Raw genomic sequence first — 23,561 nt, forward strand, 5'->3', positions numbered from 1 at the left:
TTTCCATGAATGTATGTTACATAGTTCATATGTTCATGGGCTTCTTCACTAAATGTATAGTGTGGAGGACTACTTCACTTGAGGATAAGTAACATAAATAATGATGATAATTATGATAGTATTGCCATTATTATTCCTTCAGATCATTAAAAAAAAGTTATTATGTTTTCATAGAGAGAAAGAGGTATGGAGATTATGAGATTATTTTTAGCATCGGAATTGTTAACATAATTCTTAAAGATATTATGTTTTGTTTGTTTATTGTTAAATGCTGCACTCAGCAACGTAAGGATATTAAAACATTACATTTAGGTTCAGTTGTATTTTTATATTTGTATCATTTTGCAAATGTTACAGAGACCTGATAAGGGATATATAATAATGTATAGTCGCTATTCTTAAAGTAAGAATATGTTAGATTTATCAACCAGAAATATTGCACACAAGAGGATAATCATATTTCATGACACAATTTTTAACGTCGAAGTCAACGATATTTGTGTATGTTATTGCTACATGACACGGATACGTCATGATAAAGCAATTAGAAATTGGCATTTGATGATATAAGATAGCTACGCGATAAATCACAAAGAACAAAGAAGGAAGCGATATTTATTTCACGATAAAACATTGTTCTATCATGACGTCATTTATTGAGATTCGAACATGCACTCGCAACTTGAAAAGTAAAATTTGTAAATTTGACCTTATTTTTGAGAGGTATGTGTCTAGTGAGTTGTTCCCAATAAATTTTACTGGAGAATCCGAAAATGAGAGTGATATGACAATCGGTATTGGGAGAAAAGGTACAGATGATTGACGAGAAAATTGTGAGAATATGCGGGACCAAACTCAAATCCTAAAATGGATTTATCTAGCATGGCCGCTGTCGGATTCTATTCAAGGAATCATCATTATTTAAGTACGGGTAAATATTGTAAAGCGTGTATTTTTTCCTAATTTAACACCCTAAAAGAGGCTGTACGTAATGTTGATATCTCATATAGAAATAAACGAGTCTCGGTCGTTGTTTATCGTACAATAAACAACTCCCACTCGTCGTTTGTTTCTTAATAACATGACCATATACACTAACATTATATCTTTTCATGTTTATCGGTCAACAAAAGCGACATAAGCATTTCCATTATCATGAGAAACCCTTGCCAAAATTAAAGTAGCGCCAACTGCACCATTGCGGCAACATCAGGAGCATGTTTCATGATTCATCATAATAAATGATGACATTGGATGCTCGCAAAAACGCGAGCTCATTCCGATCCACTAGTTGCACCCGCCACAAACACATCCAAAGGCAAGCCAATCGTTCACCCGAAAAGGCAGAGAATTGCATCTGATATCATTTTTGTCATTGATACGTCAAACCTGGAAATGCCGTCTACACGTCCAACACAAAGCCCAAGCCAGGACCCAAATCCTTCAAACCCGGCCAAAGTTCTGTTAATTACATACATTTCCCCCTAACCTTAAATAATCTATACTAGTTCTGAAGTAAATCGTATTTACCCGTATGAATCGTCTTATGTTATTTATTGCCGATAAACAGAATATGCACACTTTCTGAAAGTACTGTGTGATAAGTCACGCACCAAACCTATACTCTCGATATACATGCTGCTCTTACTTAAAAAAGAATATTGGGTTAACAAGATACGTATATTAAAGTACCATGCTTTCCTGATGTGTTCTCATTCTAATTTGAAATAATGGCATAAATAGTTACCACTCATCTTTCAATATTTTTCAAATTTGGGTTAATCACGAACATATTTGAATATGTACAACATCTTTACTTACTTATCTTTATACTTAAAGGCATCAGGTTTGTCTGTCATAAGACCCCGAAACAAATATGTCCAACACAGCCCAATATTTGGCTCTTGGCTCCTTGTTCTTATATTTTATAAGTATTGTTTAAACAACTGTTTTTTTCTGTAAAATATGTTCATTTCAGAAATTAGATGTTATTCTAGCATTAGGTCTGTGGTACGTTTACTGCATCAGCATTACATTAAAACGATATTACATTTTATAAATCCATACAGAGGAAATGCTTAACATTTATCTTTTAAGGAAGAGTGCAGGACGACTTGCTTTATACATATAAATTTGGACATATATGTATGGACATTTGGATGATACAGATATACCTCCTTAAAGATAGTGTTCGTAGATGACTGTAGAAAATGGAATAATTATGTGAGTAATCGGGTTAATCCCACGTTCAGCAATATTTAGCCATATTGCGATATTGGTTTCCAACATACAAGACGGACCATGAAATTATGACTTGAATTTGGACCTGACTTTCTGGTGTGATGTTGACCCCAGAATCTCCGGTAGAAAAAGGGCTCAAAGCACGAATTAAGATCACGAGATGATACTGATGTATGCATCTGGACATATATTTGCGTAGTATTACTACCTTAATTCATCAGTATATATGTATTTTGCAAAAAAGGATATTATAGGATCGACGCTGACATGCGCATATAACCTGTTCACCAGTGCTGTAATATTTCATTTCTTCTGACACATATCGACACGAGAAATTATATTTAAATTTAAAAGGAGCCCAAGTGGGATAGAATTTTGAATCTGAACCTTTTGAACAAGGCTTGTTTCATTTTGGGCTATTGCATTGCCGCAAGGCCTGGGCGGAAGGGAACACCTGTTTGCACCCATCAGATACCAATCACAACTTCTCTCTCCAAACGAAAACAAAATACGATAAATGTCGGAAGTGCATCCTTCTAATTTTCTATTTAGATACATGTTTTAACTTTAAAGTAATTATATGTATCTCATGTATTATTGGTATCTGTGATGCTGGTACTGTTTTGTTGCCATTGTGTAGCTTTTGTGGATTTATTATGAATATCAAATACATGTCTTGAAATATGGACTTGTGAAAGAACTCATCATTGAATCATTTGCATTTAAATTAATGCATATACCATTTACTTGGCGTGTATGGACATATTATCCATCTACTTATACACACTTATTATGGATAAAAAAAAGAATTTCATTGTACTTTATTATTTAAAAAAATACCCGTGAAGATGCGGGTTAGAATAGGCATTCAACAACCCATGCTTCTACGAAGGCGACTTGGCTCGCTGACTTGGTTGATGCATGTCATCGTATCCCAAATGCGTAGATCGGTGCTCTTGATGATAATGACTAAATGTTTGGTCCAGACTGGATTATTTACGAACCACCGTCATAGAGCTGGTATATTGCTGAGTGCGGCGTTAAACAACAAACAATCAAACAAAATCTATATAATTATTAAACACCTTCCAACAATGAGAAATTAAACTTATATTTTCTAAATATTCTGTTATTTTTATAACATAATTTGATTCATAATTAAATTATTGCGTTGCTTTCTTCCCTGTCATTCAATGTGCATGTTCAAACCCCTAAACTTTTAATATTTCATTTTTCATAAATGGCTACGTTAGTGCGTTGCCTAGATCTCTCGTTACCTACTCACAAGAATAGATTAAAATAATTTGTTTTACTATCATATTTCTGTTTATCTAATTCATAATACGAAATTGATAATTCATTTATAATAGTATAGATCATATTCGTGTATATCACTATCTGATGCTAAGGTTTTATTTCAGAAAATATAATTAATTCAAAATGTAGAAAGTTACACAATTTGCCATTATTTGACTTTTAAACTGTACAAAGTATGATATAATGATCAGAATACCTGTAACGGGTAGTATTTAAGAAAGAAATATTTGTCGAGAAGTCCCATTTTTCAAATATGCCCTTCAGTAGTATTATTGCATATCTCCAGAGAGAGGCTTACATTGTAGTTCTCATTATTTGTGTATAATTCAAAAAGCAACATAGAAAATATATATGCTACCATGACGAAAGAATACAGAGTATACATAACTCGCAATTCTATATATTCAGCAAACAGCCCAAAACCGAAACTCCACAACATATCCGATTACACTGATTAAGGCTGTCCCAGTTCTCCATGCGATACTGACGCCCGTTCGTCTCCCAGACCATACAGAATAAATTTAAAAGGAATCCAGCTCAAGTCTAGAACGATTTGGCAAGCCTAGATTGCCTTAATTCTATCCATGAAAGTAAGCATTAATAAAAAAAAAATATTGTTCTTGTCTGCTTCAGATTATATTTTGTAGATACTTATTTTAACTAGGAAAATAGTACTGACACCGGCGCTGTCCCTATTGAAGCTATCCATAAGAATTTCGAATTGCCGTCCATTGTTCGATGTCAATACATCGATGACAAGTGAGGATATCATAAAGTAATCGTTGATGCCGCGCTACACTTTGATAAAAATTATAATCAAGTTGACTAGTATGTACATTACTACAATGAACATGTACATGATCATGCCCTAATAATCAAAGGCCGTAATGTCAAATACTAATGTATTATTGTGTGATGAATTTAACTGGATCAGTGGTAACATGTGATATTAATATTCCATCAATTTCTTTCCTGGTTGGTCCATCCATGTCTACAAAATGAAAATAATACAATTAAAATGGAGCATAGAATAATTCTTAATTTCAGGCTAGAGCTGTGGAAATCTAGACTTTCCCAATCATTATAGACTTGAGTTGGTCTCATGTTTTACATTATTCTCTTGGGTCAACGTCACAGCTCATACCATACACTAACAAGACCAGCTTGCCCCCCGCCGGAGCGCCTGGATTTTGGTTATATCATCTAACATGGCAAACTCTGCTCTTAAGTAAACAAGAACCTAATCAGCGAGGGGTCCTTTGTCATCCCTATGTGGCTGCTTATAAAAATTTGATATCTTTTCCCAAAGACCTGGTTAATGATATATTTTCTGCTGAATATTCGAAACAAATAGAGTGAGTTGGTACTACATGTACATATGTGTACGGTTCTATTTTAAATGACTGCAGCGCTCCATTATGAAAACAATTTCTTTTAACGCCGCTCTCAGCAGTATTCCAGTGATATATGACGGCGGTCTGTTGTATATGAAATATATGCAAATTGAATCTTGAATCTTGAAAGTTGTAACATGTCCGCAGTATATCAACTGCAATATACTGTATACATCAGTATACAGTGTGTCGCGAGCTCTGCGCTGGGCTGGAGCACACATTTCCTACACCTCTCCCTTCGGCAAACACATCACGAGGGTTGCAACGAGGTCACAGGTCAGGCGTGCACTCGTCAGTTGTCTAATACGGTCAAGAGTAAGATCTTCCGGAAGACCACTGCACTGGAGGTATGTGGATTATTGAGGAGGTACTACGTGTTTGGAACTGGGAGTTGAACACTAAGCACTTTTAGAGAAGAGCTCACAATAAAACGTTATGGACTCGCGGACGGACTTGTGTTTTCATTTCAAGACGTACATTTATCAGGTTGAACTTCCTAACTGTAACAATAACTGAACTTTACGCCTTTTATACACATTTGTGATGGGGCGACAATGCGACAACGAGACATATTTTGACCTTGAAAATGTCGCGTTACGGCATCGTCGCCCTTTTGTAAAATAAAGAAAAGGATTATCAAAGAGCGACAATGCGAACACGCGACAATGCGAAAAATGGCCAATTGTCGCGCTTTTGTTAATTTTGACACGTTTTGCTTGTTTTTGTAAAGGCGTCAATGCGACAATGCGACAACGAGACAATGTCCCTTCCATAGTAATCCGTGCAAATAAAACTGAGTAATGAAATAGAAGTCTGACATGCCAGTTAAAAGATAGAGTGTTGCAGCTTCTGATTTCATAGATCTTCAAGAAGGGTTATCAATAATGGGATGGGTGATGAGTTCAACTGCATACGCTGTGATTAACAATAATGCTCCGAGTCAATACATTTTGTCAAATGTATGACATGTATTACGTGAATGAACATATTGTTTATACTCGTCCATGTTTTTGACGGACAAAATAATTTACATGCTCGGTAAAACTGAGGACGGGCATCATTGTGTGTTTCCGTGCTTTGTTCAGGTGAACAATTGACTTGTCCTTGCATGTTTTGTGACGGGTGCCACTTGTGTGGCAGGATACGCTCACCTTTTCCCGAACACCCATTGGATGACCTGAACCACTTCGGATTTTTATCCCACATCAGTCTGATACACCATGAGATAACTGAAATACTGAAATACTGTACAGTTGAAAATGATGTTTAATGCGATTACCGTAGTGTGTTACTGCAACTGTTCATATTTTGTGCAGTGATGTTATGTAATATGTAAAAGAAAGCATATTCAATTATCCAACTGATTTGAATAGAATATACTTGCGTCAGTGTATTTTATTAACGCCCCAAATCGTAATTTAAACACATAAAATAACAAATCACGCATGGTGCTTTGACTTACTACTAGATTTAATGGGCCACCCCGGAATAAAATAGTTCCCCCCAAAGCGAGGAACATATGTTTTAGTAGGTTTACAAGAAATATATTCCAAACAATATCCTCATTAGATGAGAAGATCTTTTGCAGAATTACCTCAGTAAGTAAGTCAATTACAATGACAGAGCGTCGTAATACATTTACATCAAGTACAATACGTCAAAATGGCCGACACGATAAACGGGACGGGAGATATTTTCGAAGTTGTTAATTAACCTGTGGCTATTTCAAGCCTTTGGCATCACTGATCAATTGGCCGATCATTGAAAGGTGATTGTGAAGATGTGTCAAATAGATACTAAGGTAAATTCATAGATTTCTGTAAATTGTCACTGCGACAGTTTGGATTTATTTTCGTGTTTTTTCTCTCTGGGATGGGTTGCAGCGAGGGTATCCTTAAATGGGCTTGCAACCACGCTTCTGTTTGAATTCGTACCAGGGAATTCCAAGGATTTTCCCCAGGAATGTGGAAGTAGTCAGTGTTTACGCCTTTTCAAGAATACAGTCACGTGAAGAACGTCATGTGACCGACCTCGCGCCCAAGTCGTATATCTTGTAAACTTCACATTAAAAAATTAGTTATTGTTATAACCAAATGAAACACAACCCATTATCCGATAAAGGTAACTGTACATAGCCGTTACCACAATAAACTTAGTAACATTGTTTGGTTTGACTTCTTGGCGCGTGTCTGAATTCCATTAACATGTAACATATCCTAAAACTAGCTTATCAGCAAATCTCGCTGCACTGCGCGCGACAGATACTAGAGCAAGGCATGCCAGAAATACGAAACCTAAAGCTTCGGAAAGGAAGCCTTGGACATCACGTGCGTCGGGGGACCAGCGCCATCTGATTGGCCGTTAACAGTTGTACAAGGCGGAGCAAAAAGCATCGTTTTTCCGTCCATTTTACGCTTGAAAAACTCGACCCTTTTCTGGACACTTTCTAGACGCTGACCAATTAATCAATTTTAATGAATTTTTAGTCGTTTTTCCGTCCAATGAGCATATACGGGAAAAAACGACGTTTTCGTGTTTGCAGTGTAAATGTTGGCCAAAAGTGTCCATCACAAAATGAATAAACGTAAAGAATTTTAAGTGTATCCCGCCCGGGTTGGCAAGGTGGGGTGTCGGGGATGGGTGGGTGGAAGATCACGTGATGCTTTGCTCTTAAATGTTACATTGTCATTATTTATGTACTATTTTGCACATACATCTACACATATTTGTCATATAGCTGGAGTAATTAAACAAAATGATCCAATCAATCTTGAAATAAGGACTGGATAATGTACATTTCATATTTCAATATTGTACAGCATAATGACGTCGAAGAGCCATGATTTTACTCGTGCTTACATGGCAGTGGGAAATACCACCAAGGAGCATCGTGGAGGACACTTGTTCGGACGTCAGTTCTGGCCATGTGACCATGGCTAGTTGAGTTGCTGGACAACACATCTGTGACAGTTAGCACATGACACAAACACCAAGTCACCCCGATAGCTAGAACCACCTGAAGACAGAGACAAGCATAAACTTCACGAATGGTTTGCTTTTACTTCAATCAATAAATAGACTCAATCTGTTGATATGGGATTTACCATTGTTTGGTCCTAATCTAAAAATATGGTCATGGGATTTACCATTGTTTGATCACAATTTAGAAACATTGAGGGGTTAATTGACGAATGCACTACATAATGCTTATAAAATGGGTTCGTATATCTCGTGAAATTCAAGCGAGTGAAAAGGCAATCTGTGTCATCAGTTAAATACTCACTGCATTCTGCTGAAATATCGGATAGTGAGTCACGTGACACTTCTTCTCCCTGCTGCACCCAGGAAAGGGAAGTTTGACGTTCGCCAGAAAGATGGAAAACCCGAACATGAGCAAGATCGATCTGTGAAGACTTACTTACTTACTTACTTTGGAGATTTAACGTGCGCTTTCCGACTGATGCGTATTTCGCACACGGGCCCGGCCAGGCCATTTAATGTGTTTCCGAAAGGGGTGAAGGTGGTCTGTGCAACCCTAAGAGGGGGCTTTAGGGGTTGCTTATATATAATTTGGGAATTTTGAGATTTGGAATAGATGCCGATGGGGTTGGGGAGGAGAACTAAGGGAGCTGGGTATGGTGGATGTTTGTTTGTTTATGTGATTTTGATTTGGTAGGTTATTATGGTTTTAGATGCGTTTTATTAGTTCCGTTTTGATTAAGAATACGCCTAAGGCCTTGAAGTTTTCTAGTTTATTTTGTGGGTTTAGTATTGCTTCTAGAGTGAGAGCCTTGTTTAGATTGAGGGTGGTTTGTAATGCGGTTCGATGTGTGAGGTAGTGTACCATGTGTGCAGTGGATGAGTGCGTGTTCTGGGGTTTCAAGTTGTTTGCAATGTGGGCAGTTACCAGTAGTGTGTTTTTTTAAATTTTTTTAGGTGGTTATTTAGGTTGGTGTGTCCTGTTTGGAGTTTAGTGATTACTCTGTCGATTTTTTTTGATGGATGGAGAATTTTTGGTTTGGTTAGTGGTTTGCTGAGCACTTTTTTGATTTGGCTATTTGAGTTTAGATAAAGGTTATGCCATTTTTTGTGATTTTTTGCTTGTTTACACTTTTAATTTCTGATTTTGAGATGGGTAAGTTTAAGCTTATTTCTGGGATTTTGAGGGATAGTTTAGCTGCTTTATCGGCGTTTTCATTACCGTGTATTCCTACGTGGGCGGGGATCCACAAGAAGGTTATTTGTTTGCCTGCCTTAGTTAGGTCGTTGGAGCTTTTAAGTATTTGATTTATTAATTTAGGCCGGTTTTTGGTATTTTTGTTTTGGAGGGCTTGCAGTCCACTTAGGGAGTCGGTAAGTATTAGGATTTTTTTGTGGTTTTTGGATTCTTGATTGTGGAGGGCTTAGGCCATGCCCATTAGTTCTGCCGTGAATATTGATTGGTTATTTGGGAGTCGGAAGGATTGTGTGGTTTTAGTTGGTTGTGTGGTATGGACTCCGAAACCTGTGTGTTTGGAGGTCGGATCTGAGGATCCGTCCGTGTAAATGTGACACCAATTTGGCCAATTTTCGTGTATGTATGCTAGTGTGGTAGTTTTAGCTATGTTTGGGTCGGTTTGTTTATTTATTTGGCTAGCTAGTGTTGTGTTTTGGGTATTTTAAGTTTAGGGGTGAAGATATTTGATTGTTTGCAGTTTTGTTTAAGATTTTTAATTTGGTGTTCATTTAGGTAGTTTGTTATTCTTTGGGATATTGGGGTAAGTAAGGGGTGTTTACGAGCTAGAGCTTGGTTTTTAGGGCTGATATTTTGGTTTATTAAGTTTTGGATGAGAGGGTTTGATTGGGACGCGGCCCAGAAATTTAAGCTTAGCTGTTCCCTGCGTAGACTTAGTGGCATCTCTCCTGTTAAGGCCTGAAGTGAAGTGTAGGAGGTGCCATGTTGGGTGCGTGTAATTAGTTTGAGAGCCTGATATTGTATTGAGTCAAGTTTTTTAGATAGGGAGTTGTTAAGGGTGTTGTATATGGCGCAGCCGTAGTCTAGTTTTGATCTAATTAGTGATATGTAGAGAGAGAGGAGAGTATCTTTGGAGGCTCCCCAGTTAGAGCCAGTTAGGCTGTTTAGGCTTAGGGTGTTTAGGTCTTTACTGCATTTAGTTGTTAGGTTTTGGATGTGAGCATCCCAGGTGAGATGTTCATCGAAAATAAGTCCTAAGAATTTGGTTTGTTTTTGAAATTTGATTGTTTGATTGTTTAGCTGGAGGATTGGGGAGGCGGGTTTCATGTTTTTATGTTTGAATACTATTCCTGTTGTTTTTTCTGAGTTAAGGGAGAAGCCCCATTTGTCAGCCCATTGTTGTATTTTATTAAGTGATTTTTGGAGTAAATTTGGGCCATTTTCATGCTTTTAGTGCGGATCCAGATGGCTCCATCATCCGCGAATTTTGATGTGTTTACTTTAGGGGATAGGCCCTCGAATAGATCGTTTATCATTATATTGAAGAGGGTGGGGCTGAGGATACTGCCCTGTGGAGTGCCATTTTCTAGGGGACATTGGTCCGATGATCTGTGAAGATACCGACCGTGAATATAAGTAATCGATGTAATCACAATCACCACGACCGTATCTTAATCCTCACTTGATTAGCTGGGCATGGGTGTCTGGGTGGGTGTCTAGGTGGGATGGTGTTGTGTACATGCAAGCGTGCATGCGTGAGGTTGAACGCCGCTTTCGGATAATAAGTGTATTAAAATAAGTGTGGAAGCTAGTATTTTCAAACAAGAATCATTGTATTGCTTGTTCACGCTATATTGGAATTATGCAAATCACGTACTCGTGGCATAATGAGAATGTATACTATATAAACAACTTCAACATGTTATTACTTGTTGATTATTTGTGACTAGTTGTGCTATTTTATATGCAACATACAACAAAAACAATTTCACTGTAAAGAAGCGAGAAGTAGAAGTAGAAGCTATCTTTCTATGTGTATCATGCATTTGCTATTTCACAAAGTAAAATAACTTACTTACTTACTTACTTACTTTGGAGATTTAACGTGCGCTTTCCGACTGATGCGTATTTCGCACACGGGCCCGGCCAGGCCATTTAATGTGTTTCCGAAAGGGGCGAGGGTGGTCTGTGCAACCCAAGAGGGGGCTTTAGGGGTTGCTTATATAGAATTTGGGAATTTTGAGATTTGGAATAGATGCCGATGGGGTTGGGGAGGAGAACTAAGGGAGCTGGGTATGGTGGATGATTGTTTGTTTATGTGATTTTGATTTGGTAGGTTATTATGGTTTTAGATGCGTTTTATTAGTTCCGTTTTGATTAAGAATACGCCTAAGGCCTTGAAGTTTTCTAGTTTATTTTGTGGGTTTAGTATTGCTTCTAGAGTGAGAGCCTTGTTTAGATTGAGGGTGGTTTGTAATGCGGTTCGATGTGTTAGGTAGTGTGTGCAGTGGATGAGTGCGTGTTCTGGGGTTTCTGGTTGTTTGCAGTGTGGGCAGTTACCTGTAGTGTGTTTTTTAATTTTTTTTAGGTGGTTATTTAGGTTGGTGTGTCCTGTTTGGAGTTTAGTGATTACTCTGTCGATTTTTTTTGATGGATGGAGAATTTTTGGTTTGGTTAGTGGTTTGCTGAGCACTCTTTTGATTTGGCTATTTGAGTTTAGATATAGGTTATGCCATTTTTTTGTGATTTTTTGTTTGTTTACACTTTTAATTTCTGATTTTGAGATGGGTAAGTTTAAGCTTATTTCTGGGATTTTGAGGGATAGTTTAGCTGCTTTATCGGCGTTTTCATTACCGTGTATTCCTACGTGGGCGGGGATCCACAAGAAGGTTATTTGTTTGCCTGCCTTAGTTAGGTCGTTGGAGCTTTTAAGTATTTGATTTATTAATTTAGGCCGGTTTTTGGTATTTTTGTTTTGTAGGGCTTGCAGTCCACTTAGGGAGTCGGTAAGTATTAGGATTTTTTTGTGGTTTTTGGATTCTTGATTGTGGAGGGCTTAGGCCATGCCCATTAGTTCTGCCGTGAATATTGATTGGTTATTTGGGAGTCGGAAGGATTGTGTGGTTTTAGTTGGTTGTGTGGTATGGACTCCGAAACCTGTGTGTTTGGAGGTCGGATCTGAGGATCCGTCCGTGTAAATGTGACACCAATTTGGCCAATTTTCGTGTATGTATGCTAGTGTGGTAGTTTTAGCTATGTTTGGGTCGGTTTGTTTATTTATTTGGCTAGCTAGTGTTGTGTTTTGGGTATTTTAAGTTTAGGGGTGAAGATATTTGATTGTTTGCAGTTTTGTTTAAGATTTTTAATTTGGTGTTCATTTAGGTAGTTTGTTATTCTTTGGGATATTGGGGTAAGTAAGGGGTGTTTACGAGCTAGAGCTTGGTTTTTAGGGCTGATATTTTGGTTTATTAAGTTTTGGATGAGAGGGTTTGATTGGGACGCGGCCCAGAAATTTAAGCTTAGCTGTTCCCTGCGTAGACTTAGTGGCATCTCTCCTGTTAAGGCCTGAAGTGAAGTGTAGGAGGTGCCATGTTGGGTGCGTGTAATTAGTTTGAGAGCCTGATATTGTATTGAGTCAAGTTTTTTAGATAGGGAGTTGTTAAGGGTGTTGTATATGGCGCAGCCGTAGTCTAGTTTTGATCTAATTAGTGATATGTAGAGAGAGAGGAGAGTATCTTTGGAGGCTCCCCAGTTAGAGCCAGTTAGGCATCTTAGGGTGTTTAGGTCTTTACTGCATTTAGTTGTTAGGTTTTGGATGTGAGCATCCCAGGTGAGATGTTCATCGAAAATAAGTCCTAAGAATTTGGTTTGTTTTTGAAATTTGATTGTTTGATTGTTTAGCTGGAGGATTGGGGAGGCGGGTTTCATGTTTTTATGTTTGAATACTATTCCTGTTGTTTTTTCTGAGTTAAGGGAGAAGCCCCATTTGTCAGCCCATTGTTGTATTTTATTAAGTGATTTTTGGAGTAAATTTGGGCCATTTTCATGCTTTTAGTGCGGATCCAGATGGCTCCATCATCCGCGAATTTTGATGTGTTTACTTTAGGGGATAGGCCCTCGAATAGATCGTTTATCATTATATTGAAGAGGGTGGGGCTGAGGATACTGCCCTGTGGAGTGCCATTTTCTAGGGGACATTGGTCCGATGATCTGTGAAGATACCGACCGTGAATATAAGTAATCGATGTAATCACAATCACCACGACCGTATCTTAATCCTCACTTGATTAGCTGGGCATGGGTGTCTGGGTGGGTGTCTAGGTGGGATGGTGTTGTGTACATGCAAGCGTGCATGCGTGAGGTTGAACGCCGCTTTCGGATAATAAGTGTATTAAAATAAGTGTGGAAGCTAGTATTTTCAAACAAGAATCATTGTATTGCTTGTTCACGCTATATTGGAATTATGCAAATCACGTACTCGTGGCATAATGAGAATGTATACTATATAAACAACTTCAACATGTTATTACTTGTTGATTATTTGTGACTAGTTGTGCTATTTTATATGCAACATACAACAAAAACAATTTCACTGTAAAGAAGCGAGAAGTAGAAGTAGAAGCTATCTTTCTATGTGTATCATGCATTTGCTATTTCACAAAGTAAAATAACTTACTTACTTACTTACTTACTTTGGAGATTTAACGTGCGCTTTCCGACTGATGCGTATTTCGCACACGGGCCCGGCCAGGCCATTTAATGTGTTTCCGAAAGGGGCGAGGGTGGTCTGTGCAACCCAAGAGGGGGCTTTAGGGGTTGCTTATATAGAATTTGGGAATTTTGAGATTTGGAATAGATGCCGATGGGGTTGGGGAGGAGAACTAAGGGAGCTGGGTATGGTGGATGATTGTTTGTTTATGTGATTTTGATTTGGTAGGTTATTATGGTTTTAGATGCGTTTTATTAGTTCCGTTTTGATTAAGAATACGCCTAAGGCCTTGAAGTTTTCTAGTTTATTTTGTGGGTTTAGTATTGCTTCTAGAGTGAGAGCCTTGTTTAGATTGAGGGTGGTTTGTAATGCGGTTCGATGTGTTAGGTAGTGTGTGCAGTGGATGAGTGCGTGTTCTGGGGTTTCTGGTTGTTTGCAGTGTGGGCAGTTACCTGTAGTGTGTTTTTTAATTTTTTTTAGGTGGTTATTTAGGTTGGTGTGTCCTGTTTGGAGTTTAGTGATTACTCTGTCGATTTTTTTTGATGGATGGAGAATTTTTGGTTTGGTTAGTGGTTTGCTGAGCACTCTTTTGATTTGGCTATTTGAGTTTAGATATAGGTTATGCCATTTTTTTGTGATTTTTTGTTTGTTTACACTTTTAATTTCTGATTTTGAGATGGGTAAGTTTAAGCTTATTTCTGGGATTTTGAGGGATAGTTTAGCTGCTTTATCGGCGTTTTCATTACCGTATATTCCTACGTGGGCGGGTATCCACAAGAAGGTTATTTGTTTGCCTGCTTTTGTTAGGTCGTTGGAGCTTTTAAGTATTTGATTTATTAATTTAGGCCGGTTTTTGGTATTTTTGTTTTGTAGGGCTTGTAGTCCACTTAGGGAGTCAGTAAGTATTAGGATTTTTTTGTGGTTTTTGGATTCTTGATTGTGGAGGGCTTAGGCCATGCCCATTAGTTCTGCCGTGAATATTGATTGGTTATTTGGGAGTCGGAAGGATTGTGTGGTTTTAGTTGGTTGTGTGGTATGGACTCCGAAACCTGTGTGTTTGGAGGTCGGATCTGAGGATCCGTCCGTGTAAATGTGACACCAATTTGGCCAATTTTTGTGTATGTATGCTAGTGTGGTAGTTTTAGCTATGTTTGGGTCGGTTTGTTTATTTATTTGGCTAGCTAGTGTTGTGTCTATTTTGGGTATTTTAAGTTTAGGGGTGAAGATATTTGATTGTTTGCAGTTTTGTTTAAGATTTTTAATTTGGTGTTCATTTAGGTAGTTTGTTATTCTTTGGGATATTGGGGTAAGTAAGGGGTGTTTACGAGCTAGAGCTTGGTTTTTAGGGCTGATGTTTTGGTTTATTATGTTTTGGATGAGAGGGTTTGATTGGGACGCGGCCCAGAAATTTAAGCTTAGCTGTTCCCTGCGTAGACTTAGTGGCATTTCTCCTGTTAAGGCCTGAAGTGAGGTGTAGGAGGTGCCATGTTGGGTGCGTGTAATGAGTTTGAGAGCCTGATATTGTATTGAGTCAAGTTTTTTAGATAGGGAGTTGTTTAGGGTGTTGTATATGGCGCAGCCGTAGTCTAGTTTTGATCTAATTAGTGATATGTAGAGAGAGAGGAGAGTATCTTTGGAGGCTCCCCAGTTAGAGCCAGTTAGGCATCTTAGAGTGTTTAGGTCTTTACTGCATTTAGTTGTTAGGTTTTGGATGTGAGCATCCCAGGTGAGATGTTCAGTAAAATAACTTTGTATTTGATTGTTTTTATATCACCTCTAGTACTCCCTGACTGCTTACAAGCTGGCTAGTGTTGTTTTTACAGTGGTATCATGTACCGACAGAGTGTCACCCTAGTACTCCTTGACTACTTACAAGCTGGCTAGTGTTGTTTTAACAGTGGAATCATGCACCGACAGAGAGTCACCCATAGTACTCCCTGACTACTTACAAGCTGATTAGTGTTGTTTTAACAGTGGTATCATGCACCAACAGAGTGTCACCCTAGTACTCCCTGACCACTTACAAGCTGGCTAGCGTTGTTTTAACAGTGGTTATCATGCATCGACAGAGCGTCACCCTAGTACTCCCTGACTACTTACAAGCTGGCTAGTGTTGTTTTAACAGTGGTTATCATGCACCAACAGAGTGTCACCCTGGCTATGATGTGTATGTTAGAAACAGAGACTCTAGAGTCAGATCAGGAGGTATTGCAATTTTAGCTAAAAAATTCTTGAATAAATATATCAAATGTATACACACTAATACAGAGTGTGTCCTTTGGATAACAGTTTCAAAAGATATACTTCAAACAGATAAAGACTTGCTTATTGGAGCAGTATATATTCCCCCAGAAAATTCCCCATATTTCAATATCTCCTTATTTGTTGACATTGATAGTGATTTAAATAAATATGCAAATGACTGTGAAATTGTACTGCTGGGAGACTTCAATGCAAGAACAAGAACTATATTAGATTTTATTGAAATGTCACAGACGGTTTGTGATTACATTGGAATTCCTGATGATGTATTTGATGAAACTGGTGTACTATCTTTGTTCTCTTCACTTGGAATAGACATCAATAGACACTCATCAGATGTGGGTAGGGCAAACAACCATGGCTACAGATTGATTGATATTTGTAGAAATAATAATCTGTTTATCATAAATGGTCGTTTTGGCGATGACAAACACATTGGTAAAGCAACTTGTAAAGGTTGTAGCTTAGTTGATTATAGTATTTGTTCATTGAATTTACTGAAAAGAATATGTGATTTTAGTGTCCTAGATTTTGACCCTATTCTGTCTGATGCCCATTGTGCTTTGACATTGAGTATCAACATGTGTGACGTCAACATGAACTGTCAATCAAGGACAGAAGCTGACAGCAGCACGGACTCCACGTACACCTACCGACAAACGACATGCTTCTCAATTTCATGATGTAATTAATTCTCGCCAGGGTGAAATCGATAATATTGTTTCGGACATTGATAACTGTGCAACCGAGGACCAAGAAGCTCTAAACAATCTAGTAAACAATATTAACAATGTATTTATTGAAAGTGCCAAATCTGTGTTTGGTTTTAGACAACCTACCAATGCTATGTTTGAACATAAAAGGCGACAGAAAAAGCCTTGGTTTGGTCGTGATTGTAAGATCAGTAGAGCTAAATATCATCAGGCTAAATCAATATTTCAAAAACATAAAAGTGTCCAAAACAAAAGAAGGCTAATCAATGCAAGCAAGGCTTACAAAAACACTTTGGCAAAATATCATAACCTTCATAGATCTGACATACAGGACGAATTATTTAAATTACGTAAAGAGGACTCTAAATCATTTTGGAAACTGATAATAAAGATAAAGATTTACCACCACTCGAGGAAGTTTTTACGTATTTTCAGAAATTAAATGATGCACCTGATGAAGAGTCTGATGATCTCACTGATCAATTTGATATAAACATTGAAGATTGTAACTCTGTTTTGAATGGTGCCATTTCACGTGATGAAATTTTGATTGCCATAGCAAATTTGAAAAATAATAAAGCATGTGGCCCTGATAAAATTATTAATGAATACATTAAAACCACTCAAGTCATTATGCTACCCGTATATGTAAGGTTATTTAACAAAATTTTAGATGATGGTGTTTATCCAGAGCAGTGGCTCAGTGGTATAATTCGTCCTATTTATAAAGGTAAAGGTGACAAATATGATCCAGAAAATTATAGACCAATCAGTCTTTTAAGTTGTTTTGGCAAACTCTTTACAAGCATTATTAGTAATAGAATCCAAAATTTTATAGAAGACCAAAATATTTTATCCGAAGCGCAGACTGGTTTCCGTAAAAAATATTCTGCAAGTGATCACATATTCACCCTTAAATGCCTTGTAGATTTATTTAAATCAAGAAAAAAGAAATTATTTTGTTGTTTTATTGATTTTAAAAAGGCCTTCGATAATGTAAGAAGGACTGCCTTGTGGAGTAAACTGTTCAGCCAAGGTATAGATGGCAAATGTTTCAGAATTTTGAAATCCATGTATAGTGGTATTAAATCGTGTGTAAAGGTACATAGCATTGAATCAGATTTTTTCCCTTGCCTTGTAGGAGTTAGACAAGGGGAAAACTTATCACCTGTTCTACTTTCTTTGTTTCTAAATGACTTAGAAACATTTTTAATGTCCAAAGACTGTCCAGGTCTGTTAATTAACTCAGAAATAACACATTCCATGCTAGATTTATCTATTAAATTGTTTGCTCTTTTATATGCCGATGACACTGTCCTTCTCGCTTCCTCAAAAACGAATCTCCAAAAAGCTATCAAGCATTTTTAATCATATTGCAAAATTTGGAAATTAACTATCAATATTGATAAAACTAAAATTCTAATATTTGTGGTAATAAAAATGATATGAGTAAAGATATTTATCTCCATGGTGTTCCTTTAGAATATGTCACTGAATACAAATATCTTGGTGTTATATTTGATAAAAAGTGTTCTTTTAAAGCATCCATTGCTAATCTATGTCAACAGGCTACAAAATTCATGTATTTCGTACTACGTAAAAGCCGAAACCTTAATTTATCAATTCAATGCCAATTATATCTTTTTGACACAATGGTAAAACAAATTGAAAATGTACATATTTGTTTCATGAGAAAATTATTACCTGTTAAAAAGAGTACCCCTTTATGCATGCTTTACGGTGAACTAGGTAGAGTTCCATTATCTGTTGATGTTAAAACCCGTATGTTAGCCTTTTGGTCGAAATTACTTACAGATAAATCCAGCAAAATATCTTCAATCATTTACTCTATTGTATATAACATCCATAATACAGGTGTTTACAACTATGACTGGATTTCATGTATTCACAATGTTCTAAACAATATTGGTTTAAGTTATGTATGGTTGTCACAGTCTCCTGTTTCATCTTCCTGGCTCAAAGCAACAGCTCACTCTATTTTAACTGATCATGCTAAACCTGGAGCTCTGAGGTGGAAAATTAAAAAAAAAGTGTAGTCTATTCTCTCTTGAAACCACAGTTTGAATTAGAAAATTATCTGACTTCCCTACCCCTAAATAAAGCTATCCCTCTACTTTTATTTCATACTTCATGCCACCACTTACCAATTGAAAAAGGAAGATGGAATGGGATACCTATTTGTGAAAGAAAATGTAAACTGTGTTTTATTGATGATATTGGAGATGAATTTCACTATATTTTTAAATGTCCATATTTTACTAAAGAAAGAATTTTGTATATCCCACCTACATATTCTAAAAGACCTAATATGATTAAATTTCAAAGACTTTTCACTTGTAAAGAGATATCTGTATTAAAAAACCTTAGTAAATTCTGTAAATATGTAATGCAAATTGTAAAATCTTCCGGCTAACCACATATCCGCTATTATAATGTGTATTTTGCTGTCATTTTGTACCTCATATGCCGAGGATCTCGGCCTGAGCGTAATAAAGTTCTGTCTGTTCTGTCTAGTACTCCCTGACTACTTACAAGCTGGCTAGTGTTGTTTACACAGTGGTATCATGTACCGACAGAGTGTAACCCCTAGTACTCCCTGACTACTTACAAGCTGGCTAGTGTTGTTTACACAGTGGTATCATGTACCGACAGAGTGTCACCCCTAGTACTCCTTGACTACTTACAAGCTGGCTATGCCCCAGTGTTGTTCACACAGTGGTACCATGTACCGACAGATCGTAATTCCGAGGACAAGTACGGTTGGAGCCACTGTCAGAGGACCGATGAACCGGAGGAGGAACCCCAGAGTTCACGAGACTCCCAGAAGGAACTGAGCTCCAGACGCCAGCATCAGGTTACCCTGGATCTGATACATATGCCAAGACTAGATGATCATACATCTTTTTCTTCTGAGGGAAAATTGACTTATGATGAGGTACTTGAAGCATTGAAAAAGCCCCGGCCCAGGTGGGTTTTCAGCAGTATATATAACATTCTTTTGGGTGGATCTTCATAGATATTTAATAATGGAATGTACTGAATCTTACCAAATACCAGGTTTATTATCAATTGATTTTGAAAAAGCCTTTGATTCTGTGGAAAGAAAATTTATGCATAATGTACTAACTTTTTAAATTTTGGACCAAGTATTCAACATTGGTTAAAAGACATTTTCGAAAATATTGAATCAAATGTTTTGGTAAATGGATATGCTAGTCCATCTTTTAAGGTTTCAAGGGGTTCAAGTCGATATCACCATATATCTTTATTCTTTGTGCTGAAATCTTAGCAATAGTTATAAGAAATAATAACAAAGTAAAAGGTATACAGGTGGGTAATATTAAATCTCTGCTTGCACAATTTGCAGATGATACTACTTTAAGTTTAGATTGATCTGAAGCCTCTACACCACAATGAGTACGTTAAAGAATTATGAGTAAATGCTGAAAAAACAAGTTGATATGGATAGGGTAAATCACCAGCTCCGATCTGATTGGCTAGGATGACAGAAGATGACAATACACCAGAAATGCTAAGAATAGCCCCATGAAACAGATGTATGTAATTATTAGCATGTAATTACAAATGTCAAATCAAAGTTCTTTCTCGTTATTTGAATATGTTTATGGGAAGATTTCTTACTTTGTGTTCCACAGCAGTTATTCCTAAGCGGATAAAAAAACGATGAGATGCGTCAAGCCCAATCCTCGGAATTGCCATCACATTTTGGTTACGTTAGTGGTTTAGGATTATTCATAGACTCACTCAAAGTTTACTTACTGAGAAAACAATATGTGAAATGCTGGACTTCCTGATTGATAACATCTTTGTAAAATATGGTGGTTGGACATATAGGCCAGAATTAGGCACCCCATGGGAACCAACTGTGGTCCCCTCCGTGCTGATGTTGTCTTTATGCATAGGAGCTTATGCATGAATTGGCGAATTCAAAACAAGGGGATTTAACCAATAACTAAAGCTTCAGATATATCGATGATCTGATATTATGGTCAAATAGCCATAGTTGATATGGATAGGGTAAAAAAGAAGATCAAGATATAAGATATGTGAGGACTGGATTTTTGACCAACTTGGTCACCAACTCAGTTTAAGTTATTAGGCATAGATTTTTATGTTGATTTGGAAAATATGGTTAATTCAAACTATACAAACAAGTTTGATAAGATAGAAAAGGAAATGAAAATGTGGGAAAAGAGAACTCCGACTCCTATGGGTGGAGATGTTGTACTGAAATCATTGTTGTTACCCAAACTCAATCACCTGTTTTGCAGTATATCAAGCCCACCCAAAATGGTAATAGAAAAGTTTCAGTCAAAATGTTTTCACTTCATCTGGAGATCTAAACCTGACAAAGTTAAAAGGAAAATTATGTTACTACATATTTATATGGCAGCATCAGTGTCCCAGTGGTGGAAATGGTTATCGCTGCACAAAAATTAAGCTGGATTAAGGGACTGGCTCATGATAATTTCACGTGGACAGGTCTCGTTTTTGAAAATGTAGCTAGTGCAAATGTAATTTACCTGGCTGATGCTACCTATATTAACAAACAGATTATTTCAAACATTAAAAATAACTTTTGGAAGAAAGTTTTGCTGTGGCGGTGAGTATACTTGAAATGTTGTGATAATGTTAAACAATCTGGGGAGGATATGATGAGAAAATGTGTCTGGTATAATAATGAAATCAAAATTGATGGTGAATCTATCTATTTTCCACAATGGCATCAAACGGGTATAACATATATAAATGACTTTATTCATGACACAGGGAAATTATATGATTTACATATGATGACTTTTTTATCTATCAAGGAGTAAAACTAGCAATAGTCTGTTATTTACAGAATAACAATATAAAACATTGTGCTTAATTTTGCCAAGGCTTATACTGCCATATAATGTATAAAAAATAAAAAATAAAAAGGGAAGCAAGGTATTTTATGAAGCCCTATTAAACCCTTAATTTATAAAACATAAGTCTTACAGTAAATGGGAAGATTTCCTTGAAAAACAGTATACAGATACAGAGTGGACAAACTTTAACCTTATGGCAAAAAGATGTACACAAGGTCAGAATGGTTTCAATTTAAAGTTATACATAATATTTTAAGTACTAACTGTTATTTATTTAAAATTGGAAACGATGAATCGTCAATTTGTTCATTACGTAATGAACCATCTTAAACAATTACTCATGTATTATGTAATTGTCACTATGCTGCTGATATATGGATGAAACTTTCAGATTGGCTTGGAAACTATACAGAAGGCAGAGTTAATTTTAGTAATGAACACATACTGTTTGGAATAACAATAGCTCAATGGAGTAATTATGGTAACAAAATCTATGCTGTACACATTTAATAGACAAAAAAGTAAAACCAAAGTTTTTAATAATTCAAAAAGAAATACTTCGATATTATGAAATTACAAAATGTATTGCATATTCAAATTGTAATTATGCAAGTTTCCATGCCTTCTGGTCTTCTCTACATGTATTATTTAGAAACTCTGTATAACTATGATCTGATCTGTCCATGCTACAAACATGCCTATAATGTAAAAGACGAAAGAGAAGAAGAAGTACTTCTCTCTCATTCGGATCTTCCAGGTGGTAGATGAGGTGATATTCGCAGATCCATCCTGAACCAGAGATTCTGTTGAGAGAGAGATTGCAATAATAAATGGACTTTACATTAGTTTGAATTTAACAATCGCCAAGATGCAATCTGATAGCTGATAAGAGCAGTTGCTGTCAACCAAGTACAATGAATGTTATCTAGTGACCTTTCGAATTCTGACCCTCTGAAGGTGTATAAAACTGAGGTAACATTGGCTTGGGAACAATTTTGTCAAGTGGCTTGCCATAAATCATATCATTAAACGTTTGTATTGAGTGATTTTGTCTTAAAATTCTTCACTTATAAAAAAATAAAGCCTCTGTGTTCTTCTCCGAGACCATGTAGCTTGTGCGGCTTCAAGCTGTTCTAAAGCTTTATGATGTCTTTTCCTTTCTCCCTCTACCTCTTTGGCATTTGATCTAAGAATAGTAGAGAAAAAAGTGAGTTTGTATTCTAATCTATCACCGAGAGATGCTTGGTAGTAGGGCATGTGACTCTCTAGTAATTCAAAGTCAAGTGGAATAAATAAGCTGTTACCTAATGCATGAGCTATAGCATCATCCTTTTTTATCGTATCATCACCACTAGCAGAACCGACACGAAGTCTCGATGGATTCTGACTGCTTGTAGTATCAATACCTTGATAATAAATGATACGTTTTTCCATTCTTTCACTTTTCTCCGTAGACCCTTATAATAGTTGTATGTCGTCAATACTAATGACCTCACTGCCACTGAGTGTACTCCTGGTTTCCATTATAAATTTCTGAACAAGCTCCCTGTTATCATCGGTAGAAGTCAAACTAACTGTGAAAGCTAGTCGATCAGTTCCTGGAAATATCACATCATGTGCACGAAGATTAGGAAAGTGAACCAGAAGTGTCTGATTCTGATTAATGGTACTTGGATTATTAGTTATAGTCTGGCGAACTGCTTTGACTCCTGCTGAGTGTGGATTTAACTTGCGTCTGTATGGTGAAGACATGAGTATGTTAAACAAATATTTTTAATGTCTCATACAAGAAATGGATATTGATCTAGATAACCCATGAGATACTACTACTACTACTACTACTACTACTACTACTACTACTACTACTACTACTACTACAGCTGAAGCAGGTGGAGAGTCTGGTGAAACCAGTTTTATAGGACTACAGCGAGGAATAAGTTTTACAATGCCTTAAAAAAAGATATCAACTTATGATTTATCTTACTCCATCTTATGATTTATGTTACTCCGACACCCCTAGCATTATCTACAATGGCTGGGCGTCACGGTGTTATCAACCTTGTTCACAATGAA

At 36.8% G+C, this 23,561-nt stretch overlaps 1 pseudogene; it reads right to left on the reverse strand.

The window, feature by feature from the left end:
* LOC139451969 (solute carrier family 23 member 2-like) overlaps positions 1-23,012 on the reverse strand; it is a 33,140-nt pseudogene extending 10,128 nt beyond the window's left edge.
* Positions 23,013-23,561: the final 549 nt, after the last annotated feature.

Source organism: Haliotis cracherodii, unplaced genomic scaffold (assembly GCF_022045235.1).
Source record: "Haliotis cracherodii isolate W230 unplaced genomic scaffold, xgHalCrac1.p SCAF_9, whole genome shotgun sequence".
In the NCBI taxonomy this organism is placed as follows: domain Eukaryota; kingdom Metazoa; phylum Mollusca; class Gastropoda; order Lepetellida; family Haliotidae; genus Haliotis; species Haliotis cracherodii.